We start from the raw sequence: 13,491 nt of genomic DNA, 5'->3' as shown, positions 1-13,491 counted from the left end.
CAAATAAATAAGCAAGCAAGAATATTGCAGTTCTTGTGTGTACCACCAAACTGTTCCACTATGGGGTTCATTTTCAAAAGAAAAAAATGTCCAAAAAGTGTCATAATGTACCATTTGGACGTTTTTCTTCTCAAAACGCTCAAATCGGTATTTTTGAAACCTATTTTGCAGACGTTTATCTATGCACTTTGTCTGCAGTGCGTCCAAATCACAAGGGGGCATTTTGAAGGCAGGAATAGGGCATACCTAACGCTTGGACATTTTACAGCCATAATGGAACAAAACAAAAATGTCCAGGACTAAAACTAAGATGTTTTGGTCTAGACCTGTTTTCAGAATGAATAAGGCACAAAAAGGTGCCATAAATGACCACTGGAGGGAATCAGAGGTGACCCCCCCCAATACCCCCCCAGTGGTCACTGACCTCCTTCCAACCCCCCCCCCCCCCAAAAAAAAAAATGTGAATCAATATGACTAACCAGCCTCTATGGTGGCCTCAGATGCTTAAGTCAGGTCTATTAGAGCAGCATACAGGTGCAGGTCCCTGGAGTGTAGTGGTCGGTGCAGTGCACTATGGAGTGGGGGACTCAGGTCCCTATCTCCCTCTACCTGTCACACTTGTGGTGAAAACTGTGACTCCTTCCAAAGTAATCAAAACCCTACTGTACCCACATATATGTGCCCCCTTCACCCATAAGGGCTATTATAGTGATGTATAGTAGGGGACAGTGTGTTTTGGGTTGATTTTGGAGGGCTCAGGGTACAAGATTAGGGAGCAAAGGTGAAATGTGTACCTGGGAACATTTTTATGAAATGCACAGAAGTGCCCTCTAGGGTGCCCTATTGCTCTCCTGGGATGTCTGGGGGACCAGTCTACTAAGAATGCTTGCTTCTCCTACATCCCAATGGCATGAATCTCTACATTTTGCACTTATTCATTTTTTTTTTTTCGAAAATGGACCAAAAAATAAAATGTCCAAAGCACAAAATCTTGTTCGAAACAGTATTTAAAAAAATAAAAAGATATACATTTTTCTTTTTTGAAAATGACCTTCTTTCCTATTCAGATTTTGGATGTTTTGTGCAAAATGTCCAACATCGGACTTAGGCGTCATATCGAAAATGTCCCTCCACAAATATCACAGGGAACTAACTTATATTACAAAAGGACAGAAATACCATAAAGAAATGGGCTGAAAAGTGGCAGAGGACATTTAATGTGGATAAACACAAGAAAAGAATTTGGGACACAGAAATAAACAATATGCAATATGCAGTCTCATGTTGTGAAGGGCATACTGTACAAACAGACCACAAGGGGAGCAATTTTCAGAATGCATTAGCACAAAGACCGTACTTATTCATGAGTTTATATTTTCACTTTGAAGATTCCGCAGGCAGAAAGCGCATGTGAGTCACTTGCTTTTTTGTGATGTAAAAGTGCACACAATGATTTGAAAATGCAGTCTAGTTTGGGAAAGGAGAGGAACACATGCTCACACTCTTGGGAATGCCGGAGATTTGAAAATGCAGTCTAATTTGGGGGAATAATGTATGCATGTAAACATACCTGTAGGAATGCTTAAGATAATAAAATACAGTGTAGTTTCAGGAAGGAAATGACCATGTGCGTACATTCCTGAGGATGCCTGAGATTTGAAAATGCAATATAGTTCAGGAGAGAAAAAGTATTCACAAAGAATGAGGTTGATTTTACCAACACAATTGTTTCTGCGTCCAACAGCCTGATCTTTATATTGAAATTAAGAACTGATAAAAGCAAGATGACTAAACCATTAAGTCACTGATCATGAAATGAAAGCAGTGCCTTCAAATACATAGTAAACTCCCAGGAGATTTAAAAATACTAGTATTTTATTTAACATGCAATCACATCATAACTAATACATTTCTGATTGTTAAGTGCTGCTATCAAACTTCATCAGTTAGAGAGTGATGCCTGCAGGGCCTTTCTTCATCCCTGGACAGAAACCAGATGTTTTGGGCAGAAATACCCCATGCCTTATCAAAGCTTTTCCTGTGCTTTCATATGCAGCCCGTGCTGGAATTATGATTCTTAATCAGAGCTCAGCAGAGCAATTATATTGAAAAAAGAACTACTAGAGATTGTTTTAAATTGATCTCAGGTTTTTGAAGTGTCCTTTTGCTCTACACAGAAAACATGCACCCTTCTTTTGACTCTCCTGTGTGTTTTCAGCCCTTTCTTCTTCTTCTTTTTCAGCGTTTCCTATAGCAGGATAATATTATAAAAGGTCTCCTATGTGTATAGACCAAGTAGGCATCTATTTCTACTCTACTTTAAAAAGACACATAGGTGCTTATCCCCCTAATTCTATAAAAGACACCCAATTTGCACACACAATTTAATTGAATAATGAGCTAATTAGCACCAATAATTGGCTTAATAACAAGATTTAATTGGCATTTATGCATGTTAATTTAGGTGCGGGATCCGTGCCTAATATGTACACACGATCTAAAAAATTAACGCACGTTGTTACAGAATAACAGGGATATGTGCCTAATGTAGGCAAGTACATTTGCATCACATTTCAATTGGTGCAAGTGAGTGTGCATAAAGTTAGATGTGATTCCCAGTCATAAGCTCTATTCTATAAACCACACCTAACTTTAAGCGCAGCTTTTAGAATAGCCCTTTTTTTGGCGCCAGCCTTTTGGCACCATATATAGGGCATCTACACGGTTAGCACACATGAAAAATGCTAGTGCGCCTTTGTAAACAGGGCCCTTAGACTCTAGCCCTATGTATTTATAAAATACTAGTGGCAAAGTGGCACCAAGCAGGCGTAATTGTTCTCATGTGAAACTACGCATGTGTTTTTATGTTCAATTATTTATTAGTAGCAGTGCTTTTTTTGTGCCGGTACGCATCGGTACGGCATACCGGCACCTTTTTTCCGAGGCTCCCCAGCTGCTTCTTTCTGTTCCTGCCGCCCGTCGGTGTTCATAAGAGGACCAGGCTCGCCTCCTCCTGCCTTCCCTGCTTCGTTCCCAGGTGGACACTGCTCGTATATGTGACACACTGTATATATGACCCTCAGGGTCTTTTGGTCTTGCACAATATAGCAGTTCTTATGAGTTAAATGTAACATCCACAAAAGTCCAGCCTCCCCTCCAACAAGTGCAGATCATAACTAGGATATTTCTCCATGGAAGTCATTATACAAATATTCTTCATTTCCATGTCATTGGAGCAGTAGCAACATAAATCTCTGTACCAGGCACATTGTGAAATGCAAAACCTAAAGAAAATCCATTCAACATACATTTAGCAAATATGTTAAAACAACTGTAGCACTAATGCTATGATTCAAATAGCAAGTACCCTACCTATTACTCCAGGGGAAATCTGGCACAAATGGAATATTTGTGGATGATATTTTAAAATTTTGCATTTTTATATGTAATTTGTTAATGCCGAATTTCACCAGTAATATCGCTATCCAGGTGCCACCCTCTCCACTCTGATTTAGCTTGAACCCCTTCCCTTCCCATAGCTTTTTCTGCCCCCTAGTTCTTTCTCTTCCCTTAGTCCCTAACCCTACCTCTCTGCATTCTCTCTCTCCTTTCCTCCTTATCACCGTGTTTTCCTCCTGGATAATGTGGTATAAGGAAGAAACAAGCTGCTACACATCAGACCACTTCCTCCTCCACTGTTGACCTGGGCCCACTGCTTATTTGAACCATACAGGACTGTGCACAGCAGTTGAGCCCAGACCAGCATAGCAGAAGGAAGTGGACTGATGCACAGCCGCTTGTTTCTTCCTTATGCAACATGATACGGGAGGACAGGGTAAGCCGGGAGGGTAGGAGTGGATTTGTACGAGCAGCTATGGGTGTGTGCTGCAAGGGGAAGGTGATCAGAAACTGATAATTATTTTGTTATCTTCTATTTCCTGTGTGGAATTCTGCAAAGCAATTACAGAATTCTGCACAAATTCTGCATTGCACAGTGGCACAGAATTCCCCCAGGAATAACCTATGAATAGGCAGCACTACAAATATTACACTGGACCCTAAAACACTAAAACATCTATATAAGTACAACAGAACAAGTGGGTTTGCTACAGATCTCAACACAGAAATTATATACAAACAAATATCACACCTCAGTCACATGCAAAACACAGACACACCCTCACCAAATACAGAACAAAGGATCCCAAATTAGAGATAGTAATATGATGACAAATATTGAACTGGGAACCCCAAGAAGTTAAGCTGAGCCTATACTGCCACACTGGAAAAAGAAAAACAAATGCATTTCCTTTTGTACTGAACATAACGCATAAACATCTGCGATGCACATTTCCCAAAGCTAACATATTCCAGTTAATAAATTCAAAATAAAACACCTTTTCCTACTTTGTATGTCTGGGCATTTTATTTTTCCATCACATTGGTCTCAGTTTCTCTTTTCTGCTTTCCTGTTTTTTGCTAATTTTGTTTCCAGCAACTGCTGTCCATTTATTTCTCCTCTCTATTCCATCACTACATCTGTCTCTGACATATTGATCTTTCTGTTAAATCTCTCGCCTCCATTTTTTTTCTTTTCTGCCTCTGTCCACTCAAATTTTACACTCTTGCTCTATTTCTATTCCTTTTCACTTTTAATCTACTTATCAACTTTTTATCTCCTTGTCTTATCCCCTAGCACTTACATTTCCCATCCTCCTATTCCCATTTATCTGCTCCCCATAACCATATTTCTACTGTCTGTATGCACTATCCTCCTCACACGCATCTCCTTGACAACCCTTCCATGGTCTCTCCCATATAGATCCACCATTCCTAGCATCTCCCCTCCTTATCCCTCGCTCCACGCTTATAATCCACTATCTCCTCCTGCTCTCTCTTTCTCCTTTCTTCCCTTCCACCTGCCTCCCCTTGTCAGGTCTCTCGGGGAAATGTGAGCTCTTGGGCCACTGTCACGGAGGTGGCAGCAGCAGGCAAAACCACCCAACAGGAGACAGGCAACCCTAAGATGGGCTGAAGTAGACAGGACTGGAGTGGCTGGGCTGGAGCTGAAGAGGCAAGCAACAAGGAATCCAGGAACAACGTCCTACAGCAGGGTTCAGGCTTGAGAAGCAGGATACAGGAGCTACATACAAGCTAAGCTCAAGGGAATGGGAATGACAGATACGCTTGCCAGAGGAAGGGTTAGACTGGAGCTACAGTTGCTAACAGATAGAAAGGAGAGAAATGGCTGCAGCATCAGCCGCTAACCAACCTCAGACAGGGAGCAGAGCCACTGCACAGGGCTAACAGAAAGGCTAGAAGCCCACAGAGAATAATATACACAGAAAGGCTGAAAGCCCTCAGAGCAATGGGCACAGAAGGGATGAAAGCCCACAGAACAATAGACACAGAAGGGCTGAAAGCCCACAGAGCAATAATACCCAGAGCAGGAAAGCAAGAAGCCCACAGGTAAGTAATAGACTAGGCAGAAAGCCTACGAGCAATAATACCCTGAGCCAGAAGGCAAGGCCCACAGGTGATAGTCACTAGCAAAGCAGAAGGGCTGGAAGCCCACAAGAAAAGACAAGGAAAGCTAACTGTGCAAACAGCACACTAACCTTGGGACCTAAGGCACTGCGTAGGCATTGGCAATGCAAAGTCACTGAAGACCAAAACACCAGTTCCTTAAGAAGGCCCTGACAGATGAGGTCACCCCTTCAGGCCACAGGCAAGGAGCATACAGAAGCCCAGAGAGACCTAACCCACACAGGTGTAGTCTATTGAGGTAATTAGTGTCAGGCTGGAAGCAGCCAGTCCACCCAGCCTGAGACAGAGCTACCTCAGGAACAGCCCACTGAAGTACAGAGAGGCCCAATACACACAAGTGTAGAGTAGTGAAGCCATTAGAGCAGCCAGCCCACAGAGACAGAGATAGAGCTAACTCAGGAACAGTATACTGAAGCACAGAGAGGTTAAACCCACACAGGTGCAGTATACTGAGGCAATCAGCGCCATGCTGGAAGTGGCTAGCACCCAGAGACAGAAACAGAGCCAACTCAGAAGTAGACAGAAACCAGCACAGACACTGTTTCCCAGAAATAGGGTAAGTCTGAGGGTGGTCACGACCACAGACGTGACACCCCTTTCCAAGTCCAAAATCTCTCCTTCCTGCTCTTCTACCCCTCCTCCTGAATCTGAAACCTCTCCCTCCCTTCCTTCTGTCCCTCCTCTGATATATCTCCCTCTCCCTTCTTCCCCCTGAGTCCACTACCCTCCCAAGTCCTTCCCTTCCTCTGCTTTGCTTGAGTCCATTCCTCCCTTTCCCCGTTCCATCCTCTCCCCATTCTTCTTTCCTTCTGTTCCTCTGCTCTTCTTGAGTCCATCTGTCCTCCACTTCTCCCCATCCATCTCTCCCTCTCCCCTTCTGTGCCCTCCCCTGAATCTCTTTCCCTTTCTCCATTTTCCCACTCCCAAACTCCATTTCTCCCTTTCCCTCTTCGGCCCCCTCTGTCCACCACCAAGTCAATTTTTTCTCTCCCTCCTCCTCCCCATCTCTCCCTGCCCCTTCTACCCCTTCACCCTCCAGCATCTCTCCCTGTCCTCATTCCACCTCTCCACCCTCTTCCACCATTTCTCCCTGACCTCCCCCAAGTCCATCTCTTCCTCTTGATGTTCTGCCCCCACCCTCCCTATCCATCTCTCTCTCTCTCCCTTTTGTCCCCTCCCCTGAATCTCTTTCCCTTTCCCCTCCACCCTCTCCAACTCCATTTCTTCCTCTCACCCTTTGGCTCCCTCTGTCCTTCACCGAGTCCATCTTTCTTTCCCTCTTCCTCCCCATCTCTACCTTTCCCACCCCTCCACCCATCATCATTTATTCCTGTCCCCTTTCTGTCCTCCCTCAAGTCTATCTCTCCCTGTCCCCCTTCCACCCCTCCACCCTCTTACATATTTCACTGTCCCCCTTCCACCTCTTCACCCTCCTCCACCATCTCTCCCTGCCCTTTACAAGCCCATCTCTCCCTCTCGCTCTCCTGTCCCCACCCTCCCCATCCATCTCTCCCTCTCCCCCTTCTGTTCCCTTCCCCTGAATCTCTTTTCTTTTCCCCATTTCCCCTCCACCCTCCCCAACTCCATTTTTCCCTCTCCCCTTTGGCTCCCTCTGTCCTCCACTGAGTCCATCTTTTTCTTCCTCTTCCACCCCTCCACCTTTTGTCATCACTCCCTGTCCCCCTTCTACCCTCCCCAATTCCATCTCTTCCTGTCCCCCTTACACCACTCCACCCTCTGCCATCTCTCAGCCCCACCCCTCTCCACCATCTCTTCCTGCCCTCCCCCAGGTCCATTTCTCCCTCTCGATCTCCAGTCCCCACCCTCCCCATCCATCTCTCCATCTCCCACTTCTGTCCCTTCCCCTGAATCCCTTTTCTTTTCCCCATTTCCCCTCCATCCTCCCCAACTCCATTTTCCCTCTCCCCTTCGGCTCCCTCTGTCTTCCACTGAGTCCATCTTTCTCTTCCTCTTCCTCCCCATCTCTCCCTGTCTCTTCTACCCCTCCATCCTTCATCATCTCTTCCTGACCACCTTGTACCCCTTCTGTTCTCCCCGTCCATCTATCCATGTCCACCTTCCACCCCTCCACCCTCTGCCTTCTTTCTCTGTCCCCTTTCCACCCCTCCACCCTCCTTCACCATCTCTCCCTGCCTTCCCCCAAGTCTATCTGTCCCTCTCACTCTTCTGTCCCCATCCATTTCTCCCTATCCTGCCTGTTCCCACAGCCTTTATCTTGGTTCCCTGAAGGGAAAGATCAGGTGAGATGTATGTACTGCTCTGTTTGTTTTATGTTTTGGAGACCAGCCACATTCAGTATTGTGTTATCTTGAGATGGCACACTTTGCAGGCATGCAGAGACTGTTCAACAAGTGGGGTTGTGTATTTAATAAAGTGGCTGTGCCCAAAAGTTTATGGGGGGCACACTACATGCCAGTACGTGTCAGGATTATAGAACATCTAAGTAGACTTTGCAGAAAGATTATGGATGCCCCCCTGTTGCAGCATTGGACTGACTGCAGTCATGATCTGGAGGACTTGTGTTTTTTGGTATTGGAGGCATCAGAGATGATACGCAGAGGACATATGTCACAATTGCTGTGGAGACTTGAACAAAAATGGATTTGTCTTTGGAATACAGTGGAACCGGAGGGACTCAACAGGGAAATGGAGTGGTAGGCATTTTTGTAATAGTGTCTATGAACCATGGGTCCTGTGACATTCTAGGCCTTCCTATTGGTTGCAGTTGCCAGTTTTTTGAGTGTGTCCTCTTGTTTTTAAGTAGGACCATGCCCACTTCCGGCAGCTCTGTAAGCATGGGAGACAGACTGCATGAGAGGTGTTTTATTCCCTTTTCCATTTGTCTTTGCCTTTAAATAAGAGTTGTGAATATATCAGTTAATTATGTTTTGATATATTAACTATTTTGTTTTTATTTTCAGAATTTTTTCACACCGAACAGTTCAAGCTTATTGACAGTGTGGGTTCCTTGAAACAACTGCTGCGAAACATGGACCATGTCGGGACCCATGACAGAAAGCTTGGTTAATAAAAAAGTTTCATATATAAATATGTTTTTTGGTTTATATGTTTATTGACACAGTTTATCTTTGGAATAAGGCACGTGGGTGTGTCACATGTAAAACCATGTGTGCAATGGTTATATGATTGTTTATGGACAATTTCAATTATGAGCACATTTGGTATTATTAATATACATTTTTTTTAGTTTTGGGCAGGCCTAGGGCATGCCTGGAAGATACACATTTATACCCCATTTCAGAAGGGGAATAAATGTCAATGTCATAACAGATCGGTATCAGGATTTACATCTGTTACCAAGCTTGTTTAGGTTTTGGCAAACTGCTCCGATTGAGCAGCACTGCAGTGGAGGGATTAGAGGAGGTTGCCCCCTCAATTCCCAAGTGGTTTTTATACTCCCCAAAAGCCAAACTAGCAAGGGATAACAGTCTTTGGGCTCCTTTAACTAAGCTGTGGTAAGTGTCTAACCACAGCTTAAAGTGGCTTATCGTGGGATGCGTTGAGGAGTCCTGTGGCAAAAGACCAAGGCATGCCCAAAACTTACATGCTAAAAAATTGTTCTTTATTTTTCTCAGAGGGGGTGTTTCTGGGGGGTGGGAGTAGGCGTGATAGTGTGAATTAACGCAACCGCATTACCATGTACTAACTGACTAGTGTGGGATTACTGCTTGAGCCCTTACCAGCTACAAAATAGTAATGGCTCATGCGCTAATTTTTGGTAATGGTAACATTAGTGCATGGCCATTAATTCAGAGAATGGAAAATTGGTCATTTTCTGGCTGTGGTAAGAATGGGAAAACCCACATAAGGGGACGCTAAGGCTATTTTTTTTTACCACAATTTACTAAAAGGACCCTTTTGTGACCAGTGTCAGGGAAATATACATTTATGTTTCTAAACTGACTAAGATAATCACATACATGTTTATGTTACTATTCTACAACATAACTGTATATGAGCCGGTTTATTGCTTTTTTTGTTTTCTAATATGGATGTTTATGCTGCATGCACTTGGTGCATAAATGCCCATTTCTCTTGAAATTTAGAACAGCTTCTACTTCAGCAGATTCTGTTCTAAAATACTAGTGACACTTGAGACATCCTGATCTGGACATCTTAATTGTGACATTTAGCTCCTTTCTGAAATGGGGTGCACATCTTTTTCCTTTTTCCTCCCCTTCTTCAGCTGTTTTAATGGTCCTGCACAGCCCTCCACATCCACAATGCTTTTTTTGTGTGTGTATTTCATGTATGTAGTGCTGACTTATCTTACTGATACAATTTCTACCCATACACCAAGCCCCCTCGCTGCCTATCTTCCAATCCTTACTCAAAGCCCACCTCTTCAATGTCGCCTTCAGCACATAACCATTATACCTCCATTCAGGATATCTAGACTGCCCCAACTTTACATTTCGCCCTTTAGATTGTAAGCTCCTTTGAGCAGGGACTATCCTTCTTTGTTAAACTGTACAGCGCTGCGTAACCCTAGTAGCGCTTTAGAAATGTTAAGTAGTAGTAGTAGTATGTTCAAATGAGCCTGAAGAAATGATCACTTAAAAGCATGCAGGGCAAATTTAGTGCTTTGCTCACCCTGAATTTAAAAGGGTGTGGAATATTCACTGTTCCCAATATTTTCAACAATATGTTACCCTTCAAATACACAATTTCCTGTCATCTAGATTGCTTGTTGGTCTTTTTGGTTAAGATCCAAACCCAGGGTCTGAGCTATGAACTGAGGGCAGTCATTTCTTGGCCAATTGACTGAAATTTGAGAACTAGGAGGTTAATGGCCTGCCACCTGACTCCTTTGGGAACTTGATGATATTATGACCATTCCAAAAGCAGGAGCATTAACCTCTTGCTATTCCTAAATATATATAGACAGATATAGACATACAGTATACAGTACATATATGTATCAAGCTGTCAAAATGTTCTTTGCATTGGACCCCTGCTCCAGAAAGGTGCCAATCAAGTCTGAATAGTGAGAGGTCTATTTTGGGAAAATAGCAAATAACCCAATAACATTTTCAGCTCGAGCTTTTGGAGGAAAACATAATACTTTCAAGTACAAGGAGGAAGGATCCGGGCCTTCCTGCTCAGAGGAAGGAGCAAGCAGAACAGCAGAAGTAGGTTGCCCCTCCCAGGTGTGACTAGAGTCTTAGTTCCCTACTGAAGAGGCTAAGGAAAAAGGGACGATAATAATTCAGTACAGGGATTGACAGTCTGATCAGGGTTACCATATTTGCGGAGACAAAAAAGAGGACAGAAAAAATAAAAATGGTTGCTACCTTTGCTAAAGAAATATTTAATCATAGTTAATGAACACACATCAAACAGTGACTTACTTAGAGTACAGCAGTAGATAATCTCCTTTTCAAGAACTTCTGGATTTGAGTTTGACTGAGTCTGAGCCCAAGCGTACACTCAGCAACTTTGGCTGGCTACTGAGGTATGTGTGAAAGTCTTCAAATGACATATGCTTAAAGTTGTGCTGCACATAGGGTTGCCATATTTGCACTAAGAAAAGAAGAGGACACTTGCCCCACCCCCTGTCGCACCCCACCCCGCCCCTGTCACTTTGACCTCCCCACTCTCTCCCCCCATGTAGATCCCCTTCCCAAATTTCTAGCCTCTCTCCGCCCACATGACTCCATTCCCTACCCCTCACCTTCCCTCCTTTACCTTAGTGTGGTGCCCTGGTGGTCTAGTGACCTCTTTGGTGCAGGAAAGAGCCTCCTCGTTTCTGCCTGGCGCATCTACAGACTGTCTTTCTCCTGGCGCCGATTCAAAATGGCTGCAGAGAGTTCAAGCAGTGACCTTGCAAGACTTCTGCGGAAAATATGATCATGTGAACTGAGCCCAAATTGGGTGGGTTGGGTACAGTCATGACTATGCCACTGTTACCACAGTTTTTGATGATCTAATTGGTTTCAAATTATGGATAGATTGGAAATTTCTTAGCCAATTCCAATTGTCAAAGAATATTTTAGATAGCCAGGACTTAAACCATAAAGAATTTAAAAAAAAAATTAGAATTTTAAATTCATTTCTGTCCAGCAATGGCAACCAGTGAATTTGAATCAGACAAGGTGTCACATGATCATATTTTCTTCTGTCCAAAATAACTTGACCACTGCATTCTGAACTGCTTGCAACCTATCTAGTTTCTTTTGAGGAAGACCCATAAAAATTACAATGCAATAATCTAGTGTAGTAAGAATGAGTGACTGGATTATCAGTTGAAAATGAGTCACTTCTAAGTATCGTTTCAGCCTTCACAACATCTTCAATTTAAAAAAGCATTCTGTACTGTACTACTAATGTGAGACTCCATAGTTAACCCAGAGTCAAGAGACACTCCTATAAGTTTTATTTCTGATTTGATTAATACCTTTGAACCTGCTAATACTGTATTCAGTAGGTGCCTGGGTTGTTTTACGATTCCCCATCCACAAAATATTTGTCTTATCTTGGTTAATCTTCAAATGATGAAATGGCATCCATATATAAATCCTGTCAAATTATCACACTATACACTGATGATGAATCAGAACACATGGGAAACAAGAAGCTATGTCATCAGCATACGAGAAATACTGTATTTTCATTGACTGAAATATCTTCCCCAAATCACTCAAGTAGATGTAAAATAAAATTAGCAAAAGTGGGGAGATTTGAGGTACTCCCTGGGCTATTCTCCATTCACTTGAATGTTTTCTCCCCCAATTTACTTGGATGACTCAGTTTCAAAAAGCCAGTAAACCAATTTAATACATTGCCTGAAATTCCAATATCATTCAACATATATATATATATATATATATATATATATATATATATATGCGGTGATAGCCTATGTTCACATTAAGAAAGCCAGCAAAAATTTTATGCACACCATTTAATTCACTTTGAATATTGACCGTGAAGTTTTCAGCTGCTTTCTAAAACTGACAAGATCCTGAACTGCTTTCAGTACCCCCAGCAATTTATTCCAAAACCCTAATTCTACGCTGGAAAAAACAAGTTACCTGCATCCAAATAAGACAAACATCTCTGGCAACAGACAATGCCAAATAGCATGAATCATTCAACCACAATCTGACTCAGCTCATGTTGCTGCAGGGACCCCATTAAATACTGGGGACCCTATCCCCCGAAGAGCCTTAAAAATCAACCATCATATCATAAAATGCATACAAATCTCTTGATAAAGCTGTTGAGTTGAATAGCTGGAATATTCAAAGGCAACAGGAAAAAATATAAACATTTGAAGTTACTAGCCTTGCATTAGTTAAAAGGAATACAACCAGCAAAATAAATTTGAGAGTTGAGAGTATTTCTTGGAATAATAGTATTTGTTTTGTTAATTTTCCTATTGAAATATTTATTTGTCATTTTAGGTGCCATTAGTGGGAATCTGCTGCACAGTGACTTACAATAAAATCAAAAGAGAGAAGGACAGAGGAGGAAACGGAGGAGGAGGCTGCAGAGGAGAGGGGGTAAGGAAAGCAGATATATAGGAGGGTGCTTGGAGAAGAAAAGGGAAGAGTACATAAGAACAGCCATACCAGATCAGACCAATGATCCATCTAGCCCAGTACCCTGTTTCCAGCAGTGGCCAAGCCAGGTCACAAGTACCTGGCAGAAAACCAAATAGTAACTACATTCCATGCTACCGATCCCAAGGCAAGCAAGGCATCCCCTATGTCTATCTCAATAACATACTATGGACTTTTCCTCCAGGAACTTATCCAAACCTTTTTTAAACCCAGATACGCTAATGAACCACTATTACCACATCCTCTGGTAACGAGTTCCGGAGCTTAAGTATTCTTTGAGTGAAAAAGTATTTCCTCCTATTTGTTTAAAAAGTATTTCCATGTAATTTCATTGAGC

Source organism: Microcaecilia unicolor, chromosome 6 (assembly GCF_901765095.1).
Source record: "Microcaecilia unicolor chromosome 6, aMicUni1.1, whole genome shotgun sequence".
Lineage (NCBI taxonomy): Eukaryota > Metazoa > Chordata > Amphibia > Gymnophiona > Siphonopidae > Microcaecilia > Microcaecilia unicolor.
This window is presented reverse-complemented; position numbering follows the sequence as displayed.